An 18,528-nucleotide genomic window follows, 5' to 3' on the forward strand; every position below is an offset into this window, starting at 1 on the left:
AAAAAATGTAACATATCGTAGAACTTGCAATATAATTTATGCTATTGCATTAATCGAAAAGTAATTTTTAAATTTTCAATATCTCACATCTGAATGGGAACAATAAACAATAGAATTGTATACAGTTATACATGTAAATGAACAATACAAAATAGAAATTTATTTAGTATTTTATATCTAAGTAAATAACAAACACAGTGGTATAATATTTGCCAACGCAATATTATACCAATTGTAAATATAACTTATATCTAGTAAATATTAACATTCGGATATGGATTAATAATGAAGTTTGTATCAAAAAAACCAAAGAAAATCTAAGAAGTAAACGTATACAAGCATACGTCTTCGAAGTTACATTAAATTATAGATAATTTAATATGAATATTTTTATGATGAAATCGTAATATAATTTTATTATTAATACTGGTATAGTTAATTATATCGCAGAATATAAAATATCAGGAAAAAAAAAATTTTCTAAGTTTAATTTTATTTCTAAGATAATTCATGATCCGTGTCTTGTATACAGAAGCCTGGGCTCTATAATAATCGAAATCGTGACTACTCAAACACACGATCAAATCATCGAAATGACCGTTATTATGGGTACTATCCTTGAATAGGATAGCAATGAGCCTTTGAAAACGTCTTACATCGATTTCAAAGGCGTGAATCATGCGATCTACCATAACGGCTTTATATACCCCATCAAAATTTAAAGCAAATAAGGTACTCCTCGTTAAAGACCCATCTCGCATACCTGTTCAACGCTCGTATTAGGATAATTCTTATGATCGTGCAACGGAACTGGACATCCGAAAAATACTTTCTCTTCACTGGCATCCAACTAGAAAACGTCACGACAATATTTATCACGAAGATGAACGATGAAACGTGCTAGTTGGTATACTCACGCGACGTAAAGAATCGAGGGCTACCTACGCGGGAAATGAGAATCCCGCTAAACTAATATACAGTCTTTTGCATTCCTCGTACATACATGCAAATATGCAATGCCGCTCTCTCTCTCTCTCTCTCTCTCTCTCTTTTTTTTCTTTTTCACGTTTCACTGTGTCAGCAATTTTTTAGTCTTCTCTTTTTCTTCGACTAAAAGTTAACGGAAATCGTACTTACCTCGAACGTTCATAAAACAAAATTGTTCTTATTTTTTCATTCACAATGCTAATTTAAACTTCATGTGATCATTGATAATGCGACACGTACCTACTTATTTACATTATATACATTCATATATGTGTATATATATATCTGCATATGTACATTATTGAAAAAGCAGGGACGTGTATATTTGTGCAAACGAAGACTTGAACGATTAAGACGACAAACGACGACTACAATGATGAGGAGTAGGGTAACGTAAGTCTCGTTTGCACGCTTGGATCGCGCCACTATATCGTTATGTAACGAGTGTGCGTCACAAAACGCGTCCACACCAAGAGAAAAAGAGGGGAAGAGAGAAAGAGAGAGAGAGAGAGAGAGAGAGAGAGAGAAAAGATCGCATTGACACGAACACACTTGAGCGTAACGACTATATCGTAACGAGTGTGCGTTAATAATTGTGCCGCTTAACCTTGGACATTGATTAAACCATCCTTTATATCGATACACCTTGTGCGTTGTGTATAGGTATAGAAAAATATCACAATATATATGTGTACATATAAGCACGCTCGTGTACCACCTGTATATTTGTATTATAGTTATATATGTATTTCTAGGCGAATATATGTATATTTCTAAGCAGGTTTTAACCGTTCCCATAAAATTATTAGAATGTAGAGAAAATAATCTTTGAAACTTTTACTTTCTTTTTTTTTCCTCCAGATTCAAGAGATAGCGTAAGATCTTGAATAATATTCCACCGATCAATTCGAATAAAATTTCTCGAAAGAACATAGCCGAGATATGATTAGAAACGAATAATACGATAAGAGGTTCGATTTTCATAGATATATCATACTTCATATTCTTCAGTTTGTCGACGTTCAATATACAAAATGTCGTCCAAGGCAATTTGAAATTGTTCTCTTTTATTATATCAATCGTTGAATTATTACTCTCGTGTCAATTATTATATATCTATATTATATATATATTTATATATATACATATTATTAAATATATAATATATTATATATATATTATATTATATATAGATATATAATATATGTGTAGGTGCATAATAATTTATATAATTTTAATGTAATTATTTATTTTATTTGGAAGCGAGTTATTTTTGTTTCATTATGGATTTATTTCTTTTATCATATATCTGTTATCTTAGGTATTACGTATTTATTCTCGTTTTGATAATGGACAATGACATTTTTGGTGCTCGAAGTTATTGCACTCTCTTTCCCCTTCTTCTTCCGACAGGGAGACACATAGGGATCACGCAGGGATCTTCAAAATTATTATGGGCAGGCGAGGGGTTACGTCGTACAAATGAATGTAAGCTAAGGGACGGTCCTTTGCGAATACGCATATGCGTTAATGGCGCGGAGAGAAATGATTCATATTTTTTTCTACTACGAGCACGTGCTTTCTCTTTCTCTCTCTCTCTTTCTCTCACTTTCCCTCTTTCTCTCTCTCTCACTCTTTCTCTCTCACGTTGTAAATGCGTGCATACGACATTTTGTTTCTTCTATCCATCCATCTTTTTCTTTCTAATTCGAAAGACGGGTATCTCGATCCCCACGCGAGATAACTTCACGAGTCCTCTGTCTCCCTCTCTCTCTCTCTCTCTCTCTCTCTCTCTCTCTCTGTCTATCGTACACGTACAAACACATATGAACACATTTTATAGTACGCAGTGTAACTTAATTGCTCGCATCCTTCCTCGACGATGCGCAGTAGCCGACCGGTAACTCTAATTTTTTTCAGTACGAATCTCTCACAGGATATGACTTTCAAAAAATTTGTTCATATACCCTTTGAATTCGAATATTATATTTAATGATGTGTTAGAGGAGTGTACTTTGAATCAATCTCGAATTATTGTAGTAATTCGTAAATGGAAAGTTTTGAACGAATTGAAATTAGTTTTATATATTTATTTTCATCATATTAGGTTTATCGGTATAACAAGGCAATGTTTAAAAAGTTATGATATTTTTTCGTTTATTTCTTTCGCGACGAAAGAATTATAGAAATATAATAATCCAAGGAAACAATTAGGTTAAAAATCGTCGATCGTTTTCTGATCTAATTTCTTGACAATCGATGCATCATCAATTAACTCACATATTCCTAACTGGTTACAAAGATAATTGCATTTCAAAAAATTATTCTTTTTTCTTTTTTTTTGCCATAATTTCAACTTCGATACACATGTCTTGTAAATTTCATTGCATTATTTCGCTTAGGTGTGTAGTGCACATGTTAGGGCTTACGTTGCACACATATATTTGCGCGCGTAAACTTGTATTCCGTGTATCTCTGTATGTGAACATAGAAATTCTCGTACATATACAAATTATCCATGCATATATATATATATATATATATATATATATATATCTACATACATACATACATAGTGACATATTTGCGAGTAGGCAGCCTTGAACGTATTATCGAGTTGCTCCGCGTTCGTCGTCGTGTCGTCGTTGTCGTAACGATATGTTAGAATATTTTTGTTTTGGCTCTATTTTGCGGTCGCTGTTTTCTTTGTGACACAATCTTACGACAATCTCACACGTGCACGCGCTCATATAATATACATATGTTCATATCATCGTGGTAATATTATTCCTCTTCTCTCATTAGGTTGGTCCACTTCGAACTTAAAGATTGTTTTTTATTGATTTTCTCTCTGTACAAGAAATAAAATACTATTCCAATGATAATATATATATATATATATATATATATATATATATATATGTGTGTGTGTGTGTATAAACAGATTAATTTTTTTTTTATAAATAACTTTCCATGAAATTTCCATAGAAAAGATCATTGTACGTGCGAATGATTCCACTTAATGTTTTATTAAGATGCAAAATAATTTGAAATAACAGATATCCGTATATAAAGATATGAAGATAAGTAATTGGATAATAATTAAAAAAAAATTAGTTGGTACATTTACAAATCAACATTTCTATATTTTCTATTATTTAACGAATATTCTTTTAAGTCTGACAATCATATTGTCCGTTACGATGGCAGCAGACTTTTCTCTCAATGAATTTTAAAGTAACACCGTGAAACACATACAATGGGGTTTGGTATAAATTTAAAGCATTTTATCTTTCGTATTTCGAGTAATTAGAGTCACTGCACGAGCCCGCCAACCGTATCGTCGTTTGTTAGTTATTTACTGCATCGGAAAACAATATCGCTCGGGTATATGTTACGTATATGTGTTTATAAACGTAAATGTATTGTATAGATGTATGAGTAAATACACAGGTTAGAACGCGTAGAGAACTGGTAATTACGGCAATTTATGTCGGCATACACGATAGAGAATTTTCAACCATCCATTCGAGCGTTTCTGTTTATCGAAATCTCTCTCTCTCTCTCTCTCTCCCTCTCTGCTTCTCTATCTCTATCTCTCTCTATTTCGCGCACAAGTTTATAATCGTTCATATTTAGACACGTTTGAGATTCTCTATCGATTTTTCGATAATTAATGATCCCAAATTATCCGCTAATCGAACAATCATTACGAAACTCTGAAATTAAATGAAAATAAATTTCCTAAAATTGATTGATTTTAAAGGATAAAACGCGTATGCGTATTTATCAACGATGATTGGCATGCTTCATTTTTCGATTAGAAGATGGAACCTTATGAACCTCGTAAATCGTAAAAACCTTTTTATTTTTTTTTCTTTTCTTTCCTTTTTCTTCTTTTTCGAAGATCGAATCGATGCGACGGAGCTTCGCGTCTACTTAAGGAAAGGAACTTAACAACAACAACAATAACAAACAAACTAAACAAAAAAAAAGAAAAAGAGAAGAAAGAGGAGAACTGTCTGCGAATAATCGACGGTACGGAGGATCAAAACTTTTGTCGCAAGGGTTATCGGTCTCCTGGCAACGCGACGAAGTTTACTAGAGAGAGACAGAGACCAAATCACACGATCAAGCATACATACATATATAGACATACACACACGTACATACACGCTACGTTTTCAACATTTTCAGACATCATCGTACGTCATCTACGCAATCATCTTCGTCATTTTGCCGTTGAGAAACTCAACTAGGAACGAAACGGCTAGAGTCAGAAATGTTCAGGACAACCCTGAACATATATATATATATATATGTATATATATATATGTATATGTATATATATATGTATATATATAATATATATAATATATATTTTTATGTGTGTATGTGTGTGTATATATATATATATATACACACAAGGTGATTCCCATTTTTAGCTCCGTCACACTTACTCATTCCGCGTTCGTTGCTTGTACATTCCCGTCTCACCCCCTTCTCCATCACCCCTGTGTCGATATACACTTACATGCACATATACACGTAACAGCCAACTCTTCTATCTCACTCTATCTGTCTGTTTCTCTCCCTCTCTCTCTCTCTCTTCTTTTTTTTCCTTTTTTATCTTCGCGAACCGCTCCTCCCCTTGGCTCCCTTTAACGTCCACATACACCACTACGCTACACATCATCAGAAGCAACGACGGTGTAGCGTCACTCTAGCACCCCACCTTAACCCCATGGCAACCACGAACGTCCACCGTTCGATCAGTATCGTATTCCCGTTCACAATTCGCCCCTTTCTTTCGTTGACACATTGCGCAAGAGCTAGAAATTACATCGTGGTTTTATTTCTCGTCTATAGGTGATCGTTAGTTATTTAGAATATTTTTTTTTCATTCGATTTTATTGTCGTCGAGTGGATTATTGCATATTCCACGAACATTTGAAAAATTCGTCTTGATTATTCAAAGAGAAAATTTGTATGCGAGAATTTGTAGTAGAAAACAAATGGATTGTTTTTTTCTTCTATTTTTTTTTTTTAATAATTCCCTGCTCAAAAAAAAGGAAGAACAAATGGATTATATTTATTATACTGTCCAATAATCGGATGAGATAATAAATTAATGATATCTACGAGTAGTAATGACTATTACCATTATTAAATCTCTTATCGATCATGTTATAACGAAAATTAAAAAATAATTTTGATTTAATTTAAAAAGTTACTATGTAATGATTCGTTTATTGATACGGTCCTGGTCTACGTCTCCTGCCTCGTAGTAAGATTCCATCCTTCTTTCTCTCTCTCTCCCTCCCTCCCTCTCTCTTTATCACTGTCTGTCTGTCTGTCTCTCTCTCTCCCTCTCTCTCTCTCTCTTTCTATCTTTCTCTCTTTCTCTCTCTATCTATCGTATACACTTTGGTTCTCTTTTACCTCGGCTCGTGCCGCCTCTCTTCTTCCCTCTTTCATAATCCGCATAACCCTTTCCACCTCTTTCTTCCCTCTCTCTTTATCTTAAACGCACACACATACTTATGTTGTACGCGCGATGAGAAAGAAAGAAAGAAAGAGAGAATGAGAGAGTGAGTGAGTGAGTGAGAAAGAGTTGGACGATAAGTACGAGGAGAACCAGGAGAGGGCACACCGAGCGTAGCGATAGGAGTCGCTCTTACCCCCACTACTCGACCCGCCCCGCTTCCTCCCACGCCTGGGGGCCGTGAAGCATCGCACCGCGGCCATTCCTTCAGCGAACTCCGAGCATCGCGGATCGTTCCTCGCGACAGGCACCGCACCAACCACGCCTCTTTTCGAAAAATAAAAAGCCGTGTTGGTCGGACCACCGATCGAACGATCGATCGATCGATCGAGACAGATCTTAGTCGACGACGCGTTTAATACACACAAAATTTAAGAGAACTACAAAGACTCGTTAAACGGACAAACGGACCCGCGTTGTGTGTGTCGATATTTATATATATATATATATTTATGTATATGTATATGTATATGTATATATATTTATATATATATATACGTATATATACAATCTTTTATCTCTCTTATTTTCTTCTCGCGATCGGAGCCGGCGAAAAGGAAGTTTAATTTCATTGGAAATTTGTAATTTTCGTAAGAATTAGTGGAACAGGAGAAAACTAAAGAAAACAAAAAAAAAAGAAAGAAAGAAAGAAAGAAAAACAACAAAAAAGAAAAGAAAAAAGGATAGAGGAGACGACTTTTATCATCCACCACACTACTTTCCTGTTCCCTCCGAACTTGCCGGAAAAGCCTCGTTGCTTCCTCGGCCGTGACGTTACGCGTCGTGTGCGATAAAACGCGTCTTTGGTGCGCGTGAGCGAGCGAGCGAGCTAGCTAGCGCGCGTTAGAACGAACGCGATCTAGAAAAGGAGTGTGGTATTTTCTTCTTTCATTGGGACAACGTGAGAGAAGCTCGAAGTGTCGAAGGAAAATAAGAGAAAAGGACAAGGAAAAAATATTGAACGAATCCATGACCTTCCTCGCGGTGACTTGACACCACCAGTGTTATATATATATATTTCGTGATATATATATGCATATATATTTATAATATAATATATAAATATATCGCGAACTCGCAATTCGCAATCGCCGGTTTTTTGTTATTGTTGTTTCTACCTCGTTCGTTCGTCTTCATTAAACAATTTTTCTACTTTTTCTTTTTCTACACATTTGCATATCCATTTTAATATAGTATGATTGATGGCTAATACGTAAAACGAAAAAAAAAGAGAAGAAATTAAATCGAATTTGAAACTTTCGGTATTCTACAAAACAGACGACTACTATTCTGATCGCTCGAAGGTGAATTCAAAGTGCAAAGAGTGTTGAATATATAACAAGAAGAGAGACAAACGAGAGATAGAGAGAAGTATAGAAAGGAGTTAAGAGTACTACGAAGAGAGTACACGAGGCCGAAGAACGTGAACGTACGAAGAAGACGAAGAAGAAGAAGAAGAAGAGGAATAATAAGAAGAAGGAGAAAAGAAAGAGAAGGAGAAAAGAGCTAGCGGTTCTATAATAGTAACGCGAGCTCCGAGAGCTCGGTAGAGTCAGAAGAAACCGGAAGAAGAAGGTACAAAGGGGAAGAAGAGAGGATGTTTCGTGCTTACGGCACTGCACCGGCCGAGACACCTTCGGGAGCCGATATCTATCCATGGACGACGTTCTTCAATAAAGGTGCATCTTATTCTCTTTTTTTCCCCTTCTTTTTTTCTTATTTTTCTTCTCTGTTCCCTTTTTTTTCTTTTGTTTTTTTTTTTTCTGTGCTCTTATATACCTCGTTCTCTATCTTGTCTTACGATCTATCGATCTTTTAGCAATTTTTAATTCTGATACACTTTTGCGTCTTATCGTTTGCTCTTGTTTTACACTAGTCATATCTGATTGTTATCGTGATACGATGTATACAGATAAGTTTACAAAGAGAGAGAGAGAGGGAGAGAGAGGGAGAGAGGGAGAGAGATTTAAAGATTCACAAAAAGGCGGGCGTGCGCATGCGAGCACGTTCGACCACGTGATACATCCCACCTTCGTTTTTTCCATTCGTGAGTTTATCCGCCACGATATATGGCAATGACGACACGAGCCACGAGACAGAGAGAGAGAGAGAGAGAGAGAGAGAGAGAAAGAAAGAGAAAGAAAGAGAGAGATATCGCGTTCCTCGTTTCATCGTCGGACGATGGCGACGTCGTGCGAGCACGTGACGTGGCGAGCGCGGGAGGGACGTCCTCCTCTTCTTCACCACTGCCTGCCTGTATTCACCTCACTACGTCTATCTTTATTTTTCTCTCTTGTAAAAGAAGACAACGTTGTAATACGTTGATCGTTCTTTCATGGGTAACGACGTATTACTATTCCAATTTTTCTTTCTAACTTGACGTCCGGATGTCTGTGTCTATATATTGACCATTTCTCTCTTTCTCTTTCTCTCTCTAGTTCTTGTTTTCCTTTTTCCTTTTTTTGTTTCTTTTTTTTTTTAACTGCTCCAGTTCGGAGACAGATATCCGATATATTTGATTTCGATGTCACGTCGCAGTGACGTAATGATAGTACGTTAATTCGTACGTACAAGTAATCATAGGCTGAGGTTGAGAAGAAACGATCACGATTTTGTTTTATATTTGAATATACGTTTAAAAAAAAAACGGAAAAACAGCATTTAGAGTTTGCATTTGCGTTATTTAGTTTTATCCTCCTCTGGTGTTATATTCGAGATATTCGATATGATTTAAAGTTACGTCGCAATGACGTAATAATAGTGCATTAATTCTATGTAGGTATGTATGTCGCATATATTCATAAGTTGACGTTTACAAAAAAAAAAAAAAACAAAGAAAAAATGGGGAAAAAAACGGGAAAGAAAACGAAAAAAAGATTATATCCGACTATTAAAATTTCCTTTATTAGTTATTAGATTATCTTGATCGATCGTGAGATATATCTACGTACTTACACGCGTTGTAAAACATTCCCTGTTATTAGAAAAGAACGGAAAAGAGCGATCGAGAAACAACGTCGATGGGTCTGCTCTTTGTCGATCTCTGTTTGTTCATCCATTCTATTTATCTCTTTCTCTCTCTCTCTCTCTTTCTCTCTCTCTCTCTTTCTCTCTCTCTCTTTCTTTCTTTCTTTCTTTTACTCACAGGAATCGTATTCGCAGACGATGGATAGCGCGAATACTTTGAAACATCGCACGCGTTTCTATCGCGATTCAGCAACGCGTGTTGTCCGTCTACGTTTCTCCAAGAATCAAAGCAATCCTGAGGAACGACGAATGGGTTTTTGTTAAGAGGAGTAACTAAACTTCGGTTGAACTTTATTTTTAGTACGGGCACGACTTTGAGGGAAAGCACGTGGGCGGAAGTGTCCCGTATCCCTCTGTTATTCTCTTCATGATTTCTACTTACCTGGAACCTTATTTGTAATACGAATAAAATCGAAGGAAAAAAAAAAGATCGTCGAATATACGTAAATTTCTCTGTTGCGTGGATCTGTCTCGGTGTTTTCGTTATTGATTAATTCCCGAAAACGACTAGTCGTAGCAGTGAGAGCGCTATAACACTCTTAAATTATAATGACCGTCCAATTAAACGAACATTATTTAAATCAGATACGAAGTTGCGTTTTGTTAATTGAATCTGTCGAATCGTTTCTCCCAAATAGTGCCTAAATATTAATATTTTATTAAAAAGAGAGAGAGAAAGACGATCGACCCACTTGTACGCTGATACCTGTAGTTTTTGATCGATTTAATAAAACGATATACATACGTTGATTTACAGAAAGAAATGTGAAAGAAATGTCTAGTTTTCTTTATTTTTCGTTATTTATTCTTTTTTATTCTTTTTTTTTTCTTTTTTTTTTCTATGTCAAAGACATTATATATTACGATTTATTACTTAATCTTCAGCCCTGGGGCGAGACGAGACGAAAGCCTCTAGAATATTATGATCTCGAAGTAAAAGTTAAGGAAGCCGTGGAATCCGTTGATTAATAGTAGAACGAGAAGATGCTGAAAGTAAAAATAACATTTCTCACAATATATACTATCGTCGTTAACATAGATCGTATCATTAATAATATATTGACTTTTGAGTAATATAATTTTATTCAATCGATCAATAAAATATATATTTGTTCGTCTAACTCGAAAATTTCGAATGTATTTTTTTTTCTTATACATAAATTTCTTCTTTTCTTTTTGTTTCTTAACGATTCCGATTTTTTAATTTTTTTTTATTTATTTATTTATATTTATTTTTTTTATTTTTAATGATAGAAATGAACTTGCTGACGTTATTTAACCAATGAAATATCATATGTAATTTATTACCCATCTTTTTTTACGTTTACAAACACGTTAATTTTTTGCGTTCGAGCTTGTACAGGGGAAGTAAAAAAGAGTTTAGAAGGGGGAATCATCGGAGGAACCCTTTAAAGTTTAAAGATACCCTTCGATAGGTCAGGTGTTGTGCACTTGTTCCACGTTTGAGTCGTCGTCCCTGAGTTTTGTATTCGCGCGTATGCGTGCGCATAGGCTGTCAGGAGAGTAAGATAGAAAAGAGAAAGAGAGAGAGAGAGAGAGAGAGAGAGAGAGACGTCCAGCACGAGGCAAGCAGGGTGCTTCGTTCGTGGAGTGCCTTGACCTGCCTGACCTGCGCAACTTTGTTCACTACCCCCCTCTCCTTTTCTCTCTCTCTCTCTCTCTCACTTTCTGTCTATCTTTGTCTTTCTCTTTATAGACGCACCCCTTCGCGATTCCTTCTTTTACAATTCGACGAACGTCATTTCTCTCTAACTCTTGCAACCCTCAGGAAAACTAACCCCCAACTATCCTCTCCCGTACGTAGCATCTCGTTTTAGAGATAGAAGGAGAGAGAAAGAGATAGAAGGAAAGAGGAAGAGAAGGAAAGAGAGAGATATCCTTGTAATTTCAGTCGCGTAGGCATCTAAGGATCTCAATGTTGAGCCATTAATTATTTTTCTTATTTTTAAAACCTTGTAGGTTTTCTCCCGTTGAGACCGTATTTCAAAGGCTCTGAGATCCTTTCATAAACTGAATTATTGAGAGTTTCTGTTGATGCGGTCGTAGAGAAAATGTTTACTTTTTTCTTTACTCTTTGGACTTCTCATTGTTTTTCTTTTTCTTTCTTTTATTTTATAATTTATTTCTTTTATTTTTTTTCTCTTTTGCGAGTAAGTTCTTTCTTTACGAAGTTAAGACATCATCCTTGTTTCTTGCTTTTTTTCTCCATTCTCGTTTCCGCTCGAATGTACAGAAATATCTTCAGACGCAAATTTTTAATTATAATTAATATTACATTTGTGGAATACTTTTTTTTCTATTTCGTAAAAAAAGAAAGGTATAATGTTAAAAATTTTATTTTTAAAACACTCAATTTCAATATGAGTAATAATAATATATAACTATTATATAATAATAATTATTATGTATGACAATGATGATAATAATAATAATAAAATAAATAATAATATAATTATTATTATTATGATTATTATTATTATCAAGATTTCAAATAGATTCTAAAGTTTTATGAATATCAAGATAAGCAAAATTTCGTAAAGAAAATTTAATTCAAATTCAAATACATTTCAGATTTAATTCGTGATTAGAATATAAAAAGTAAACTTTACGCAGAGATCGCTTGCTTTCTCGTATTTCCGATTATTATCGCTTTATTTATAATTCACCTTGCTTTTGGTGATTTTCTCCGTATTAATTATGGCCCATTAACACGAAATCTCTTTTGTGAAAGCTATATGATTGATTTACAATCATAAGGATGGAGTATGCATTCGGTCCACGGTATTTGTGTCTATGAATTAATAGGAAAAAATATATATATATAAAAGAAGAAAAAGATGAAGAAGAAGTAAAAACATAACCTTTATAGGCGCCTTTTCCTAAGCAATAAAAGAGTCGAGACAGGTCGTATCACATTTTCATAGAAAGCGATGACGCAACAAGAAGCACATCCTCGTTGTTGTGCTAAAGTCACACCTTATCAAAAGCTTTCTTATTCATTACCTTCTTATTTTTTACATCATCGACCAGTCAATAGTAATGGCAATATACTATATACCGATCAGAGAAAACTTCACCAAAGTTCTTCCTACAGAATATATATAAGATATATATTATATAGAATATATATATATATATATATATGTATATATAATATATGTACACATGTACAATAAGTTTCAGAAATATTCGTCAACTTTTGAATTGTTCATCTTCCTTTTTCCAAATCAAACTGAATGTTGATCTCAAAGAATCGATTGTAGAAAAAAAATATTAAGTGATGATAGTGCTGGTAAAATGCCAAGTCTTATATCGAAGTATAATATAATGCCAGGAATAATAAAAAAGAAAGAAAGAAAAGAAAAAAAAAGAAAAAAGAAAAGAAAATGTAGAAATAATCAGTCACAGCAGCGATTATCGAACATCATTTTCCATCTTTTTATCTTCTTTTATATGCAATCAATCGTTTATCTCTTTCTTTTGATTTTTCTTTTTTATATTTTTTTACCATTCAGTTGGTTAGAAAAAACGATCGATTTGAGAAAAAAAAAATCACTAAAAATTATTTCCGCGAACCTGTTTCGTCGTAGGTTTAGGTACTCAATATCCAAGTAGATATACGTTCTACGTTCCTATATGGAAAGAGGTTGAGAGATTTTATGAGCATTCAAAAGCATTCGAAGAGAAGGCGAAATTGCGAGAGATGTTCGCTCAAGCTGTCGTCGTAAAATGATCGACACCGGCACGTTTCTTTCGTTGATAATACACAACGTCGAACGAGAAAAGGAGTAACCTTTGCGTTCCTATGGGCTAACCGTGCCCGTTGAAAACATTCCTGAATAAAAATAATACCGTTATGTCGTTTTATATTTAACCGTCGTCGTTGTCAAAACGTTCGAGAATGTTTTGTAACAAATTTTTTACGAAAACGTTCTTTTCTTTTTTCTTTTCTTCTCCTTTTAACAAATTTTTTTTCTCTTTTTTTTCCTTCTTTATTTTTATTTATTTATTTATTTTTTGTAATGTTTAGCAACGAATAAACACAAGAGTCGATTTAATTAATTAATCCCTTATATTTGTCATCGGATTTAATCATATTTAAAAAATTTTTAATTTTATTTCACAAAAGTCGACCGTATAGTTCGTTAAAATGCTGCAGTTTGCAAAGGTTTTCGTCACGAAAAAATGAAACACACCGTAATCGATCCGTCTCCGTTTTTAATTTTCAAGAGATGGCCCACGTATCTCTGTCTCTCTCAGTTTCTCTTTTTCTCTCTCTTTCTCTCTTTATCTCCCTTTCATCCTGCGTGCTCTCTTCGTCGACTTGACATCACAGAAGAGAACACGCAAGCGCGCACGTGGTGAAATATAGTGTAGAAGGGACGAGGGGGATGACACATGCACACGTATACAGTCATTTGTATGCACACATCTATACCATACATACACACAGACATGTACGTGTTCACTTATACGTCGTTGAATCGAGTACTGACCGGAGTTAGAATGAAGAGAGACCATGGCGGATAGCACGGCAATCGATAGTGTCCTGGCATCGTTCGTCTACGTCTACCACCGTTAGTTACTTGATGGATAGAAATAGGACGCTCGTTATATATATATCTTTCTCTTTCTGTCTCTTCTATTTTACAATTAATCGAAATATATCGAATTTAAAAGTAAGAAAAATTAGAAAGACGAATTTACTATGACGATCGGTACGATCTATACGAATCTATAAGTTCTCATAGAACATTCAAAGTATGTAAAGTAACGACGATAATCTCTTAAACTCGTGACGCCTTTGATCGTTCTGCCGATTAAAATAGATTTATAGAGCACCAGTCTATAATTATTGCGATGGCATTCGACGAAGGGACACGACTACTGGCTCAAGCCGAGTTTTCGAAACAGAGCGGTTCTAACTATACGCTAATTATATCGTTCTAATATGCTTGTAGATACTATTAATAATATAGATATTATATTTGTCACTTTATTAGTCGTTAAAAGGAAAAAGAAAGAAATAAAAAACTGATAATGATTAAAGGCAAGGGATAGGGAGAGGAAAAAGAAAAAAACAAGAAAAAACATTTTTTTTTCACGAATATTTTCAACCATTTTATTTTTAATTAGATTGACATGAATTTTATTTGAAGATGAAATTTATGAACGTTATAAAAATTATTATTATTATTATATTTTTTTCTTTTTTTTTTTTTCGTTAAAAATTTTTAGTACTTTTTTCTTTCCTAACACTAAAAGAATCTAACTAATGGACGAGATCTTTCTTATTGTATTGCCAACCGGTTATTCCCAATTTACTGATGCCACCACGGTTGCACGTATCGATCGTTGAAACCACACCTCGGGCTCTTTCCCGTGTCCCCATTCGCGTGTGTGTTTCAGAACGCCAAGAATGTACCCGACGCCCGGCGTCGGCGTCGATCGATCGTCCTCAAGAAATTGCTCTCTCTCTCTCTCTCTCCCTCTCTTTCTCTCTCTCTCTCTCTCTCTCTCTCTCTCTCTTTCTCTCTATCTCTCTTTCTCTCCTGTCATGACGGTAAGATCACACGAACCGTGTGTGATAATTATAGCTCGTATTTTTCCTTCTTTTATCTCGAACGAAATTGAATATTTTGCATTTTGTTCTTTTATCTTTTTTCTATTTCCTTTCTTTTTTTCTTCTTCGTTTTTCTTCTTTCTTTTTCTTCCTCTTCTTCTTCTTTCCTTTAATCTCGAAATGACTATTTTCGATCGTCTCTAATGTGTTACAAATTGTTCGATTAGTTTCTTTACCTAAATTGTTTTTTTTATTATGTTTTCATGTTGAAAAAGTCGAGTCACATAGAACGAACGTATGGTTTTGTATTATTACGTGTCTATTTGGTAGAAATGTAGCAATTGTTCTTGTCGCTTCAGCACAGCAGTTAGTTGACTTTCAACGAGGTCGAGTGACGTTATCGCAAAACTTCGATAAGATACCGATTTCATGACTCGGGTAAGTCGTTTGCGGTACTACTTTCGCTTTCGCGAGGATATTTTATGTCGTGGATCGTATGGTAAATATAAAAAAGAAAAACAAAAATAAACGGAATAAGAAGAAAAAAGGATAAAATTAAAAAAGAAAAGTAGAGGAAAAAGAAATAACGATTTTCTAAATATACATTCGGAATTACAAAGGAGAAAAAAATATTTTTTTTTCTAATGATAACATTTTCATATTTAGTTGTGGTAATAAATAATATATGTAAGGTATGTGCGACAATCACGTCATGCGAGATCTATGATATCGTTTGATTTATTTGCGAGACATTTGCGATTTTAATGCACGTTAACACAATTCTTTTGAAATTGTTGTTATTAACGGATTTGATTTCGTATGCATGCAAATAACTTCCTCGGACTTTTCTGTCTTATTCGCATTATCGTCTCGCTCTTTTACAAAGACGCTAACGGCCTATCTATGCGAGCTGTTTAAATGTTTGCGTAACTTCCTGAATGCTATCTATTTTATTTATATCCTTGTAATAAATATATATATATCCAATCTCGTTTTTGAAAACATTCAAGATTGAGTTGACTTTTCTTTTTTAATTTTTTAACTCCTGTATTTTTTTTGTTTTTTCCTTTTTTTTGTTTTTCTTAGAACGTCCCAACGTTCTTCGGTTTGAAAGTTTTCATTTAAAAAAATATCTATTTATCCAGGAGATATCTCCTTGTGAAAAGAAAACAAAATTAAATAACGTTATTTCTCGGACGCCAGTCATATACAGTGCCTGTTATAAGAATGATCGAGAAAGTTATTGTACACTTTACGTGTTGTAGTTACATTTATATCGTACTGAGTTTCTCTTGAAAGGGATAGTTACTATCGATCGCGATTGATTATCGAGGACGCGAGACTCGTTAATCTAAGATTCTCCAGATACGTTAAGAACATATTTTTATTTATTTATTTATTTTCTTTTTTCAAATTCGTAAAAAATTCTCACCGGCACGAACGTCGTATTAATTATCGTATACGTTATAATACTTACCGACTTCCTTATAAAATAAGGAAAGACAGAAATAAATAGAGAGAGAGAGAGAGAGAGAGAGAGAGAGAGAGAGAGAGAGAGAAATATATACATATATATATATATATATATAATCAATTCTATCGATTAGATGATATTAATCGAGATTTATTATACTTTAACGATTATAAAGCGCTATCAAAATGTTCGTACCATATATACGACTACGTTGATGACTCGATTATTCATCAAAGAAGTTAATAATGGTGCTGTTTCTTCATCGAATCTTACGATTTGAGCAAAATATACGATTACGAGATGGAAATTGTGTTCAATATCTACAAAGAAATCTACCTTGAACGCAATTCGCGCGTCTTGGAGCCGGTTTCATGACTGATGACATTTTCCTCTTCACGGATACCGACGTATCCCGTATAGATCATTTGTTGTCAATAATCATGACCATCGATGAAATCATACAGACAAAAGAGATTAGAGAGAAATAAAGATTAGAGGAAGTAGTGTGTTAATAAAATAAAAAAACATTTATTTCTTCCAATGATGAATTATATTACAGACTTTTTTTATATTATACATATATATATTTTATACATATATATATATATATATATATATATATATATATATATCTGACAATTAATATTTTTCTTTTCTTTTTTGTTTTTGTTTTGTTTTGTTATTTGTTTTTTTTTTTTATGATTATACCATTGCATCGAGTAACGGTGAGAGATCGATGGAGAGTGTAAAAAATGGGGAGAAGAGAGAAATGCGAAGAAAAAGAAAGAAAAAGAGAGAGAGAGAGAAAGCAACAAAAAGAAAAGAAGCGAGAAAGAGTTATCGCGAGGCGATCTGTAGGCGAGTAGGTGGGAAGCAGAGTAGGGGAGGGTTTAGGGGCTACGCATGTCAACTAGAGGGCATTCAACTATCGATCGCATAGTTTCAGCCAACCCTCCGAAGGGAGACACCGCTTTCCTTCCTTCTCTCTCTCGTTCTCACAAACATATACATACACGTACAAACTGTTTCTCTACTCTTCTCTTCTCTTTTTCCTTCTTCGACAATTTTTCTCACAACATTGCCTCCTTCTATTACTCTCTCTCCTTTTATCTTTTTCTCTTTTTATTATTTTCCTATTTCTTTTCTACTTCCATTTTTGCTCCCAAATATTTCCTTTTTATTTCTTTCTATCCCTTTCTTCTTGTTTTCTTTTTTTTTCCACGAAAATAAGAAAATTTGAACATATTCAAGAGATAGAATCACGAAGGATATTAAATCTTTAATATATACATTAAATTTCTCTTCTCTCTTGCTCTCTCTCTTTGTTTCTCCTTCCCTCTCTTTCTCTCTCTCTCTCTCTCTCTCTCTTTCTCTCTTTCTCTATCATTGTTTTATTTCCTGTTACTAATTCGGTACTTCTCTTTTTTTTATACCTCTTTTCCTTCCTCCTTCTCTTCGTCGTTTTCGTTCACTTTTCTCATAACATTGGGTCTTTTTTTATCGTTCTCTCTTTCTCTTATACGTGTCGAGTACACGTGCGTGGGTATATGATTCACCCTCTCGCACCTCTCCCTTTCTTTCTCCGCTCTTTCGACAGGACGTTGCTTGTTGTATCCGTGTAACAAGGTAGAAGGGAAGAGAAATAGTAGAGGAGATAAAAATCAAGAGACATAGAGAGAAAAAGAGAGAGAGAGAGAGAAAAAGTCATACATACATACGCACGCATATACAATAGAAAGTAGAGAGAAAGACAGAGACAGAAAGAGAGAGAGAGAGAGAGAGAGAGAGAGAGAGAGAGAGAGAGAGAGAGATTCATTTTGACAATTTCAGCAACAATTCCATTCACCGAGTCGGCACGACTCGGCGCGCATTCAGGTATCCCTCGAAATTTCATGCGCTCGATACTACGAG

The 18,528-nt window shown here is 34.4% G+C and overlaps 1 protein-coding gene and 2 long non-coding RNA genes across 4 annotated transcripts in view; 1 reads left to right on the forward strand and 2 right to left on the reverse strand.

The window, feature by feature from the left end:
• Positions 1–18,528, forward strand: part of LOC124424246 (cytoplasmic polyadenylation element-binding protein 2) — a 126,733-nt gene that overhangs the window by 32,108 nt on the left and 76,097 nt on the right. The gene's annotated exons all lie outside the window — the stretch shown is intronic.
• LOC124424247 lies at positions 129–2,080 on the reverse strand. Its single transcript, XR_006942272.1, has 2 exons — positions 918–2,080; positions 129–850 (listed from the first exon to the last, which is right to left on the reverse strand). It is a non-coding gene; the product is annotated as an uncharacterized LOC124424247 (long non-coding RNA).
• LOC124424248 lies at positions 3,063–5,570 on the reverse strand. Its single transcript, XR_006942273.1, has 3 exons — positions 5,448–5,570; positions 3,560–3,838; positions 3,063–3,462 (listed from the first exon to the last, which is right to left on the reverse strand). It is a non-coding gene; the product is annotated as an uncharacterized LOC124424248 (long non-coding RNA).

Source organism: Vespa crabro, chromosome 5 (genome assembly GCF_910589235.1).
Source record: "Vespa crabro chromosome 5, iyVesCrab1.2, whole genome shotgun sequence".
Taxonomy (NCBI): domain Eukaryota; kingdom Metazoa; phylum Arthropoda; class Insecta; order Hymenoptera; family Vespidae; genus Vespa; species Vespa crabro.